Raw genomic sequence first — 13,419 nt, forward strand, 5'->3', positions numbered from 1 at the left:
GCCGAAGCATGCTGTGACGTCACTGGGTAAGAGAACGTACCACGCTATCAGTATCGATTGAGACTCAGATAGACTCAGAACGACTCAGGCAGACTCAAACTGACTCAGACCGACTCAACTGACTCAAATAGATTCCGATCGACTCAGACCGACTCAGAACGACCCAAACTGACTTAGACCGACTCAGCCAACTCAAATCGATTCCAATCGACTCAGACCGACTCAGAACGACTCAACCGACTCAAATAGATTCCGACCGACTCAGAACGACTCAAACTGACTCAGACCGACTCAACCGACTCAAATCGATTCCGATCGACTCAGAACGACTCAGGCAGACTCAAACCGACTCAGGCAGACTCAAACCGACTCAGGCAGACTCAAACTGACTCGACCGACTCAGAACGACTCAAACTGACTCAGACCGACTCAACCGACTCAAATCGACTCCGATCGACTCAGACCGACTCAGAACGACTCAAACTGACTCAGACCGACTCAACCGTCTCAAATCGATTCCGATCGACGCAGACAGACTCAGAACGACTCAGGCAAACTCAAACCGACTCAGGTAGACTCAAACTGACTCGATTTGAGTCGGTTGAGTCGGTTTGAATCCGCCTGTGTCTGTCTGAGTCGTTCTGAGTCTTTCTGAGTCGCTCGGAATCTATCTGAATCAGTCTGAGACTGCCTGAGTCGGTTTGAGTCTGCCTGAGTATCTGAATCGGCCCGAGTCTGCCTTAGTCGGTTTGAGTCTGCCTGAGTCGTTCTGAGTCTGTCTGAGTCTGCCTGAGTCATTCTGAGTCTGCCTGAGTCGCTCGGAATCGATTTGAGTCGGTTTGAGTCCGCCTGAGTCGTTCTGAGTCGGTCTGAGTCGATCGGAATCGATTTGAGTCGGTTGAGTCGGTCTGAGTCGGTCTGAGTCAGTTTGAGTCGGTCTGAGTCAGTTTGAGTCTGTCTGAGTCGGTCGAGTCAGTTTGAGTCTGCCTGAGTCAGTTTGAGTCTGCCTGAGTCGTTCTGAGTCTGTCTGAGTCGATCGGAATCGATCGGAATCTATTTGAGTCGGTTGAGTCGTTCTGAGTCGGTCTGAGTCGATCGGAATCGATTTGAGTCGGTTGAGTCTGTCTGAGTCAGTTTGGGTCGTTCTGAGTCGATCTGAGTCGATCGGAATCTATTTGAGTCGGTTGAGTCTGCCTGAGTCAGTTTGAGTCTGCCTGAGTCGTTCTGAGTCTATCCGAGTCTCAGTCGATACTGATAGCGTGGTACGTTCTCTTACCCAGTGACGTCACAGCATGCTACGGCATGGCACGGTGGCCTAATACTGCCTAATGCAGGAAACCTTAACCTTGAACGAAAACGCTACCGGTGACGCCAGGGTTACCGATACCGTTACAGACGTAGTCATTGATTAAAACGAATAAATACATGTGCACATGAGTAGTCAAATAATCATCACAGGGCCTAGGGTTAAGAAAATGGCCAAGAGATGTCGTAAAAGTCCCACGACTATCAAACAGGTCAGCACCAGCCATGTTCGTGATGTTCCTATACATTTCATTGATGCGCCGAGGCAATCGGCAAAACATGCCTGCTCTGAGTCAGGCGCGGATCCAGGGGGGGGGGGCGACGGGGGCGGCCGCCCCCCCCCCGCCATCCGAAAAAGGCGCCCATATCCCGCGGCAGAGAGGGCGCCCCGAGCAGAAGAGCGGCGACACAGCAAAGGTTCAGCAGAAATAGGGCGCCTCCAGCAGAAGTTGGGCTCACCAAGCAGGAGAGTGACGCCCAATTGCCTATTCCCAGCAGATGAGAGTCGCCCCAGCAGCAGATGGGCGCCCCCAGCAGAAGAGGGCGTCTCGTTACAAGAATATAAAATACCTTCTGTTCAAGAGGGGCGCCCCTGGCAGCGGAAGGGCACCCTTAGCAGGAGGCGTGTCCCCCTGAAGAAGAGCGACGCCCCAGCAAAAGGAGAGAGGCGCCCCCATTTCGAGAAGAGGGGCGCCCTGACAGCAGCTGGGCGCCCCAGCAAAAAAGGAGCCCCATAATAAGAAAAGGGGTGCCACTGGCAGAAGAGGGGCGCCCCAGCAGAAGAGAGGGGTCTCCAGTAGGAGACGGGCGCCCCAAGCAGAAGAGGGGCGCCCCAGCAGAAGAGAGGCGCTACAGCAAAAGTTAATCAGAAATAGGCAGCCTCCAGCAGAGGTTGGGCCCGCCAAACAGGATATGGGCGCCCCATTGGCAATATCCGGCAGAAGACAGACGCCCCAGCAGCAGATGGGCGCCCCCGGTAGAAGAGGGGCGCCCCATTACAAAAAGAAAAGGAGTATATTCTACCAAGAGGGGCGCCCCTGACGACAGCGGAAGGGCAACCCCGCAGAGGGGCGGTACCCCAGTAAAAGGAGAGGTGTGCCCCGTTCCGAGCAGCAGAGGGTCGCCTCGCCCCCCCCCCCCAAAAAAACAGGAGCCCCATTAGAAGAAAAGGGGTGCCTCTGGCAGAAGAGAGACGTTCCCCGCAGTGGAAGGGCGCCCCCACAAGAGTGGCGTCTCCAGCAAAAGAGAAGTGCCCCCTGCAATAGAGGGGCACCCCACCAAAAGTTGGGCAGAAGTGGGGCGCCTCCAGCAGAATTTGGGGTCGCCAAACAGGAGAGGGCCGCCCTATTCACAGTAGAAAAGACTCCTCAGCAGCAAAGGGGCGCCCTAACAGAAGAGGTGCACTCGTAGCAGAAGTGGGACGCATCAGGAAGAAGAGGGGCACTTCTAGCAGAAGATGGGCGTCCCAGATAAGTGGGCCGCCTACAGCAAATTGGTCGTTCTTAGAAGGAAGAAATGAGGCGACCCCGCGCCCCGTAGGGGGGGGGGCCGAAACGGCCCCCTGTCCTTTTCGGTCGATATCTCCTAAACGGCTGGAGATATCGCCACCAAACTTTCAGGACCCCTCCGGGCATCAATTTTACACATTGTGACCAAAAATTTCACCAGAGGCTATGATAGGTTGGCCACAAATGACGTCAGAGTGACGTCATGTTCTGTCATTTTCGACCGAAAAAAGACCTTCGCGAGAAGACCTGTCAGGACTACAGCTTTGAAGATACAGAAAAATGATCAAGACATAAAAGGTGTAGAATTGACAGGACTACAAAACTGCTATCTCGAATTTTTGAAATTATTGAGTTTTGACCCCCAAAAATCAAAAAAGCATTTTTTTTATATATTCGCCAAAAAATCCAAAAAGTTTTTTGAGTTTCGAAAAAACCGGAATATATGTGATAGTGCCTACCGTCTTCTATCTACATACCAAATTTCAGATCGATACCTCGTTTTTTGGCCAAGTTATAGCGAAAAAACTGTTCAAAAATGATGACGTCAAATTTTCAAACTCAATTTTTGGCAATTCTAGAACTCGTAGAGCAAAACGAAGACCACTATTAGACTCCCCGTGACGAGCTGCATCGAATCGATACCCATTTTATGCAAAAATATCAACTTTGAAATTTGACCTAATTTGACCTGACCTTGACCTGACCTTCACCAAAACGTGACCTAGGCTGGCCCCAAAGGCTGCCTAACCCACATAATCGCATTTGTCATGTAAAATGGACCATAAAACATGTATCACACGACACATTCATATTGTGACCCCCGGTGACTGTAGGGGAGCGGGTGAGCGGCCGAACCAGCTTGGAGATTAGTTTGAGTCAGTGTCCGTTTTAGTTACCTTGGTTTTGTTAAAATTGTACGCGTGGGATATTTAGGCAGGGGTCTGAAAGGAGGCCAGCGCGGCGGGAACCGCACGGGCACATCGGCCGCCATCTATGGCCTCGAGGCGGCTGATGTGGGCGTGGCCTACTCGGGCGAGGGACGAGACGAAAGCAGGGGAGAGGAGATCGGGGCTCTTGGTGTCTGAATGCCGTCCGGTACGGACATCGAGCCCCCGACTGCTCTCTGCTGCTGGCTCACCTGGCTCGAGGTAGGTTCCTGTCACGCAGGGATTGATGCTGGGCTCAAAGCACATCCCATAGTTAGGATAGGAGCACCGGGGTGGAGGTTCGTAGGTAGTTTCGCGCGTCGGTAACCGTTAGGGTAGTGATAGGGTAGAAACTCGCGGAAACGGAAATAATCGGTCGTCTCGGATCCAATTCAATGCGCAGTCCTTTATGATGTTCGGTTTTACAATAAATGGGGTTTGAATTGACCAGATGCATTTGGAGATGGGTTGAGTCGGAGGAGAACGGAGGTTGAGCGGAGTCAGATTCATTCGGTGCCTAGTTAGTCATTGTGGCTCAGGAGCTTAGCTCCAAACCCAGGGTTCGCTACAAACCGCGTGTGCCCCAAAATGGCGGAGTTATTCACCTGAACCACGATGCATAGTTTAGTACATTTAGTTTAGAGGACAGTGGCCCGGGTGGCAGACGGGTAAAAGGCTGGGAGACGTCCCGGCCGACCACTGATCCTGTAGAGTAGAGTAGAGATCTGGAGGGGAGGTAACGAAGGGCCTACAGGACCGGCCTAAGCCCCCCTCACATAATGGTGCATCGGCCGGGAACGTTCTTTCAAGTGAAATTCGGCTGAACAACGTTTTTCTCCCGGTAGGTGTCAGGCACGCCATTAGGTACGTAAGCCTTAAACTGCATTATCTAGTGAAACGCCCTGCCCGTAAAGTCGCCGGAATCGCATGTTAGTACGTGGTTTTGTAAATCTTAAACTGTTTAAACAAACGGCTAACAGTAAGTCTAAAAAACGTTTTTCATTCTTGCTGGTATGAGGATACGCCGCTAACGTAAGACTTAAACTGCATTTGGCGAAACGGCCTGCTGTAAATCCAGTGCGCTTGCTCAGTACGTGATTTTGTAAATCTTAAACTGTGTAAATCAGACGGCTGCAGCTGTTAGACGCCCCCACCGAATTGATCTTGAAAGAACGGTCGATTGAGCCATTCTAAATTTATTCAATTTACTCCGCTCAATATCCGAACTTCTGGGAACAAACGAGCCAAGCCAGCAGCCAAAATTGATAGGCAAAAGTTTGCGATGACTGCAATAAAAATAGCAACACAAGAAAACCGAAATGCAGCTTGCGAGTTGCAAATATGCTGTGTGAATGAGCAAATACGATATAGTTGACAATAGCCGTTTTTACGACGGCCATCGGGTACACATTTGGTTCACGATTGATCATAATTGATGCAGATTAGATCAAATTAGGTTCAAGTTGTTTCTTCGTAGCTGTTAGCTAAGGTAGCGCTAATTGATTTCTTGCCTTCTTGGTCATAAATTCCAAATATTACCTAAAGATATTTGCTGTAAAGGAGATGTGGTACAGATTTGGTTAGATATAAATGTTCATTCGCCAAAATGCCCGTCGTGGAAACGGCTAATGGGGTTGAGTGTGAAGTGCGAATGTGCAGGGTGACTGTCTGGAATTGAGGATGTGACGTGTGAGAGTTGAAATGTGGAGAATGCAACGGTGTGGGAGTAAGAGGGTAGAATGAGGGGTGAGATCGGATCAAAAATGAGAATTAGTCAGTCGGTTTGCTTGTGTTGTGATTGAAAGTGTGAGTGAAAGGTGCGAATGTATGTGTGTGAACTGAGTGAAAGAGGAGGATGCTTCTGTGATACGGTGAGGTGACTGTCTGAGAATTACGAGTGGACCGAAAGATTGAACGATTAATCTGACATAAGCATTGCAGTGAAACGGGCGACACGATTCCCACTTGACGTTTACAAAGGTGTCCTTAATTAATCAAAGTCTGTTCAAAGTTGGAACCTTGTTATGTCTTGAAGCACCCACGAAGTTAAGGATTAATTGCACAAAATATAGAGCTTCTACATTCGTTTCTAGAGAGATGATCTTTCTTATAATTGACGCTTAATTTACCGCGATTACCGTGATTTACAAAGAGTTTCTCCCCGCACGATTTAGATATTGTTGGTTGTCAAAGATTAAAATTAAATTTAAAATTCATAAAGGTTAGATCCCTCGGATGCTTGGGAAACATTAAAAATTAGATCTTCCCGCGGCCGGAGACAAACAAGTTTTGCTCCTGGCACATGCCTTAATTGAATTATACTATGTAAATTCGCGTCTGGAGAAAAACGGTATAATCAAATGCTGTGTCGATCCTTCTTATCACAAAGAGCCGCGTCAGCCAGTTAACAGAGAACTGCGACCACAAAAACACCCGAGACAGACGGGGTAAGAAGTGGTGACCTCCACATCTGTACTTTCACTCGCCACTTTTTGTACGGCCAGCGGGCCGCTCTCGATGTCGTTTTTGCGGCTGGTAGGACGTTTTTTTATCGAATCGGCCATGACATCAAGGTTTCCGTCTAGACAGTGAGGATCAAACAAAAGTCACTGTTACTGCCTTAACTGAGGCACCATCCTTCGGCCATATTGAGACACAGTCTGTATGAAACCCATTTAAATAATCAGCTTTAATCGATGCTTTTCAGCAATCCGTAACAATGCTGTGTAAATCCATTGTCAGCGTGATGTCGGGTGATGTAAAGAATATGCATAGCTGAGGAAATCTCTTAACGTGGTCGATTCAAATATAGCACACCTAATAAAGTCGAGCAACGAAATCCAGTTTGATCCGGTTTGCCGATAGTCAGGCGGCGTGCGCGTCAAGGGGCCGCACCATGCCGGTTAACAAAGATCCACGACAAAAAAAACCGCCCCAGACGGACGGGAAGTGATGCTGTGACCTTCCAGCCGCTGGTGACACGGCCAGCAGGCCGCCCTCAACGCTTTTTTTTTTGCGACCAGTAAAATGTTTAGGCGGGTCGGCCTTGGCTATAGGATATGCATCACGGCAGTGAGGATCAGATCCAACACGACTCGGTCTGACCCTGGACGACACCTCCTGATCCGGACTCTCACGACAAGGACGGAACAGGCAAAAAGGCTAGACCAAGGTCATACACAAACCGAAACGGTCACCACCCACGGTCGACGCTCTCACCAGACGTGTGCGATTACCAGGCGATTGAAGAGGCTCACATTGGTATTAGCCGGCTAAATTACGTCAAAACTAGAAAGCGCAGGCCAGAAGCGTGCGGAACAGTATGTGTTATTTGTTGGAACTATTGGCAAAACACATTTGTAATTTAAGATAGTATTTATATGAAAGAAGTTCACATTTGTTGGAAAGGCTCTCATAGATCAATAATGTCATGCTTGTAGAGGTCTAGTTAGAGTTACACAAGCTAATGGCGGATCAAATATCTTATTTCAAATATCATTAATTAACAATAAATGCTTCGTTATCTTTATTACGCTGAATTAGACTTTGTAATACGGCGATCAATTAGGAATTAGGCATCCGGCATAATTGACATGTGCGAGAGGAACCGATTGTGGGTGTACTGGCGAGTCGTATGTACCTAATCTTTTTATGCCGCGTCATCATTTAACGTGGCGTCCAACCCGTTTAAATCGCTCATCTGTGTAGCTCGCTTACTGGAGGGCGCTGTCTCGACCCAAGGTCACCACAGCCACTGAGATGACAAGCACAGTGGGCCAAGGGCGGTGCACTCTGAACCCGAGCACGTTTGTGGCTGGCTTTATTTGAAATATTGGGAGAGGAGTCAGTGCACGACTATCCATTCGCGTTATAACTATATGCAAATAGGAATAACATACGGATACTTCCCCGAGCTCAGGCATTGTGATCTCGGCAGCCGATGCACATAAACAGAGATGTCATTCGAAACTTATGCGGCAAAAGGGAGTGCCTGTGAAATAGAGAGGGAAAGGGTAAGTGAGATAGTGTGTGAGATAGAGAATGAGAGGGTGTATGTGTATGTGTGTGAGAGAGTGAGAGAGAAAGAGTGAGAGAGAGAGAGAGAGAAAAAGAGAGAGAGATGTGTAGATAGAGAGAGGAGGAGAAAGGGAGAACGGGAGAGAGAGAGAGAGAGATAGGGAGAAAGAGAGAGAGAGAGAGAGAGAGAGAGAGAGAGAGAGAGAGAGAGAGAGAGAGAGAGAGAGAGAGAGAGAGAGAGAGAGAGAGAGAGAGAGAGAGAGAGAAGCAAAATACCGATCATTGCGGCATCTAAAGACAATTTTTCCAAGGTCTGTCCATCCGGATGGTAAATGTTACTCCAACTGGCCGTCCAGCGCCATGCGTAGGGATGCAGACCCCGGCCAAACCTCCCTGTCCTTGCAGGCAAGTCAAGGACTGGAGATGGTTGGTCCATATAAAAATAAATCAGGCGGGGAGAACGGTGACTGCGGCGGAGCTTGTACACGACCGGCTAAGTTTAAACGTTGCGCATTAATTACCACACAAATGTCAAAAGTGTCACCAAGCCTCGTTGATATTCGGCGTAATGTAAGATTTACGCCGTTACCAAATTATGTCGACCTACGATGGGAAAAGAGCATTTGTATGGAATAGGTTTTAACCAACGCAGTCTTCTAACTTATCATGTCAGGTGCAATATCAAAATAAAGTATATTTGTTTTATTTGCTTCGTTATTTTGTGAATTATCGAGGATATCCGTTTGAAATTTTAGACATCGTAAATGCGACACCGATGGAGATCGGACCGCGCTGACCGCAATGTCTACAACGTCAAATTTTGTCTCTGATTCCCCTTGCGGTGAAAAGTTTATAAGTTAATGGGGTGTAAATCTTGTCGCTCTGACATCTACGAATGCGCAACAACATAAAGATTGTTATCGCCTGTGACCGACTCTGATGCGGTCATGTTTTGTAAAGTCATTACTTTACTACTGCATTCGAAGGAGCGATGACTGTTCCAAAGCCGTCAATGCCTAAGGTCATGATGGCCTTCTAAATTCTATCATCCTGATTACCCACTACTGCGTAAGTATAAGGACATCTTTGAGGCAAGTATGATCATGACTGTGATCAATAAAGGTAAAATTCCATAAAGGTCCAAATTAAAACAGCATGGAATAAAACTGCATCGAACATGGTAAGATATCGCTTTGGCATACATCTGGGTTATTCGAAATAAACAAGTTTCGACACGGCCAAAGTGTTAAAATCGGGATGGTTATTCGGGAGTTCAGTTCGGTCGTGCCAGCCGGGGTGACATTTCATACATCAGACGGCGAAGATTTATGCCGGTGTCCCACCTGTCAATACAGAGGCTGCCCCTTTTGTTTGCATCACGGCTGGTATCGATCTGGGATTTACCTTCTCTATCCTAAATTGGCCTCCAAGCGATTACATTATAGCTAGTTATTAAAAGGGACATACGGGCGCGTCAAACGCGAAGACGTTTGTGATATTTGACCCAAATGATTCTAACAGGAAACGATGTCGATGTTATTGTGTGTTAAAGTGTATGTATGAAGTGTATGTATGTGTACGCCAGAAGTCGGATGTATATCTGAGCATTAACACGGCAGTCAGCCACCGATGCGAGAGCCAGCCATTCCCTAGTTTTTAATGTGATGTGTAATGTGTTGGTGTGGGAGATGAAATGTATTTGTAAGTGTGTGTGTGTTTGTGTGGGAATGCCTGGTATGGAAAGAATGTTTATATGTATGTGAAAGTATGCTGGCAGGCCGGCGATGCCCTGTCCAGCGGCAGCTGCCAACAGGGATAACGGACCGGCGCCACCATCGTACGTCGACCATCACTGGCGTTGACGACCTCCGTCCGAGCCCGCAAACCATCGGCGGTGCCGGGAAGTGACGAGCACAGTGGTCATCAATTGCCGCCGTGCTCCTGTCACGTAGTGCCAGCACGCCACAGCAAGACGGGCTACGACTCCGAGCCGTCTCCGCCGCGCCTGTCTGCCCACCCAATCACCGACGGCAGCGCCATCCTGGAGCGCGACCCACCGAGCTACTATGCCATCTGGTGGCCCGTGTGACGGTCAATATGCCAATGCGTAGCGCGACCCATCGAGCTCGGAGCTACTCTGCCATCTGGTGGCCCGTGTGACGGCCAATATGCCAATGCGTACGACGGCGCGAGGCGCTGGAGGCCGCCCGACTGAGGTCACGCCCGGCAGTCTAACTCTGCACACCGGCCCGCCGAGGACCTCAGCGGTGCTGCGACAGCGGAACGGCGCTGGACGACTTCGGTGGTAAGACACTCGGCGGCTGGCGGATCCCACTCCAACCGGTGCGCCATCTGATCCGGAAAGCGCCAGGACCGGTAGGCAACGCCATCCCTTCGCCCCACGACGGTCGCCGCAGGCACTCTGATACTGGAGAGTCCCGGCGCGGGCGCTGTCACTTCGACCAACGCACCACCGACACCGGCAGCAGCGCCGCCACGAGCTGGTCAAGCTGCGCCGCACAGCCGACTCGGTGGAGAAGAAGCGCGCCTTCTACCAGGAGCGGGCGGCCTACTTCAGCCAGTACCTGAACACGTGTTAGCAGGCAATGGCGGCCGGCCAGTGCAGTGTGTACCAAGCGGGCGGCCGCGCCGCGCCGCTACTCGGCCGCCCGGCTCAAGGAGAAGGGCGTGCTAGGCATCGAGGGCATGCAACCGGCAGAGCTTGAGGGGGTGCAGTTCGCGATCTCGCCGCTGGCAGCCGAGGGCACGTTCCAGGTGAACGCCAAACTGCTCGGCGTGCAGCTGGAGTGGGAGGAGATCAGCCGACAGGAGCTGCTGCAGCTGCAGTACGGCGGCGTCTCCGTCATGGACATGTTCGGCGGGGTGAGGATCAACGTCAACCTGATCATCTTCCTCCGGTAACAGCAAGTTCTACGGCAAGAACAAGAAGTGAGGCGCGGCGCCGGAGGGCCGGCGTGTGCCGCGACACCAGGTCGGGTCTGTGGGCCCTACGTGCCTGTGTCACACGCCGTGACGTCAGACTCGGAGCCGCCGTCACACGCTGCCCACGGGGGTTCGAACCTCCGCCGTGGCCACCAGCGCCTTACCCCAGGTTCGTTCCACTGAAAGCCCAGGGAAAGCGCCAGAAGCACATTGCCGGGACGGATGCCGCACGGGAACAAATCCCAAGCAAAGGCCCCAGAAGCCGAGCCGCCGACTGCCACCACACCGCCGCCACCGCTGCCACAGCCACGCCGGGGGAGCGCCGTGCGACGCTGCGTCGGACACCAAACGAGCCCAACCAAATTGCCGGGCCGAGGTTCCGCCGGGCAGGGCCGCCGCGGAGATGAAGTAGAGGTAGCCGCCGCGGAGACGAGAAATTAGAAGAGAAGAAGTAGAGGTAGCCGCCGCGGAGACGAGAAATGAGAAGAGAAGAAGTAGAGGTAGCCGCCGCGGAGACCAGAAATGAGAAGAGAAGAAGTAGAGGTAGCCGCCGCGGAGACGAGAAATGAGAAGAGAAGAAGTAGAGGTAGCTGCCGCGGAGGCGCACGCAAGCCGCGGAGGCACGTGCCACGCCGCGGAGGCGCACGCATGACGCAGGCCGCGGAGGCACGTGCGACGCCGCGGAGGCGCACGCAAGCCGCGGAGGCACGTGTAACGCCGCGGAGGCGCACGCAAGCCGCGGAGGCGCACGCACAGCCGCGGAGGCAAGTGCGAAGCCGCGGAGGCGCACGGAAAGCCGCGGAGGCAAGTGCGAAGCCGCGGAGGCGCACGGAAAGCCGCGGAGGCAAGTGCGAAGCCGCGGAGGCGCACAGAAAGCCGCGGAGGCATGTGCAACGCCGCGGAGGCATATGCCACGCCGCGGAGGCACGCACACGAAGCCGCGGAGGCAAGTGCAAAGCCGCGGAGGCGCACGCAAAGCCGCGGAGGCAAGTGCGAAGCCGCGGAGGCGCACGGAAAGCCGCGGAGGCAAGTGCGACGCCGCGGAGGCGCACGGAAAGCCGCGGAGGCATGTGCAACGCCGCGGAGGCACCCACGAAGCCGCGGAGGCAAGTGCGAAACCGGGGAGGCGCACGCAAAGCCGCGGAGGCATGTACAACGCCGCGGAGGCATGTGCGACGCCGCGGAGGCGCACATGTAGCCGCGAAGCACGCACCGCGCGAAGGCGCGCCTATCGCCGTCAAAGATAAAAGAAGAGAAGAGAAGAGAAGAGAAGAGAAGAAAAGAGAACAGAAGTAGCAGTAGAAGAAGAAGTAGAAGTAGCCGCCGCGGAAACCGCGCATGCTGGGGAGGCACGCGTGACACCCCGAAGGCGCGCCGCCTCGAGGGCGCACACAGCCGCGGGAGGAAAATGGACACAAACGCCCCTCTCTCGGAAAGTAAGGGAATTTTTTCCCCCTGCCGGAGAGGGGGGTATTATGTAGGGGAGCGGGTGAGCGGCCGAACCAGCTTGGAGATTAGTTTGAGTCAGTGTCCGTTTTAGTTACCTTGGTTTTGTTAAAATTGTACGCGTGGGATATTTAGGCAGGGGTCTGAAAGGAGGCCAGCGCGGCGGGAACCGCACGGGCACATCGGCCGCCATCTATGGCCTCGAGGCGGCTGATGTGGGCGTGGCCTACTCGGGCGAGGGACGAGACGAAAGCAGGGGAGAGGAGATCGGGGCTCTTGGTGTCTGAATGCCGTCCGGTACGGACATCGAGCCCCCGACTGCTCTCTGCTGCTGGCTCACCTGGCTCGAGGTAGGTTCCTGTCACGCAGGGATTGATGCTGGGCTCAAAGCACATCCCATAGTTAGGATAGGAGCACCGGGGTGGAGGTTCGTAGGTAGTTTCGCGCGTCGGTAACCGTTAGGGTAGTGATAGGGTAGAAACTCGCGGAAACGGAAATAATCGGTCGTCTCGGATCCAATTCAATGCGCAGTCCTTTATGATGTTCGGTTTTACAATAAATGGGGTTTGAATTGACCAGATGCATTTGGAGATGGGTTGAGTCGGAGGAGAACGGAGGTTGAGCGGAGTCAGATTCATTCGGTGCCTAGTTAGTCATTGTGGCTCAGGAGCTTAGCTCCAAACCCAGGGTTCGCTACAAACCGCGTGTGCCCCAAAATGGCGGAGTTATTCACCTGAACCACGATGCATAGTTTAGTACATTTAGTTTAGAGGACAGTGGCCCGGGTGGCAGACGGGTAAAAGGCTGGGAGACGTCCCGGCCGACCACTGATCCTGTAGAGTAGAGTAGAGATCTGGAGGGGAGGTAACGAAGGGCCTACAGGACCGGCCTAAGCCCCCCTCACATGACCTGACCTCGCTGTGACCTGACCTGGTATCAGTGACCTCAGATAGCAAAGTATGTGTTTGACGAACAATGTACCATCGATGGTTTTAAATAAATTACCAATTTACTCGCTTTCACAGCACATTTCTTGAATTGCCTGTGAACGGTGAAAATCTGACCTTTGACCTGACCTGTGACGTCATCGGTTTGACCTAGGTCAATGAAATTTGGTCACAAGGTAGTTCCCGGGTGGGGCTATCGAACTCCGTTTGAATTTTTAAAATCGGCCGGTAACTTTCCGAGATCTTAGGGGGGGCCGAAACGCCCCCCCCCCCCCCTACGGGTGGTAGGGTCCGCCGGTAGCCCTACGGGGCGCGAGTTAAGCAAAG

The 13,419-nt window shown here is 52.2% G+C and overlaps 1 long non-coding RNA gene across 1 annotated transcript; it reads left to right on the forward strand.

The window, feature by feature from the left end:
* Nucleotides 1-10,224: 10,224 nt before the first annotated feature.
* On the forward strand, nt 10,225-12,720 carry LOC122389396. The gene is made up of 2 exons (XR_006257971.1): nt 10,225-11,113; nt 11,157-12,720. It is a non-coding gene; the product is annotated as an uncharacterized LOC122389396 (long non-coding RNA).
* The last annotated feature ends 699 nt before the right edge of the window (nt 12,721-13,419 follow it).

The sequence above is a fragment of the Amphibalanus amphitrite genome, unplaced genomic scaffold, assembly GCF_019059575.1.
Source record: "Amphibalanus amphitrite isolate SeventyFive unplaced genomic scaffold, NRLGWU_Aamphi_draft 000357F_arrow, whole genome shotgun sequence".
NCBI lineage: Eukaryota > Metazoa > Arthropoda > Thecostraca > Balanomorpha > Balanidae > Amphibalanus > Amphibalanus amphitrite.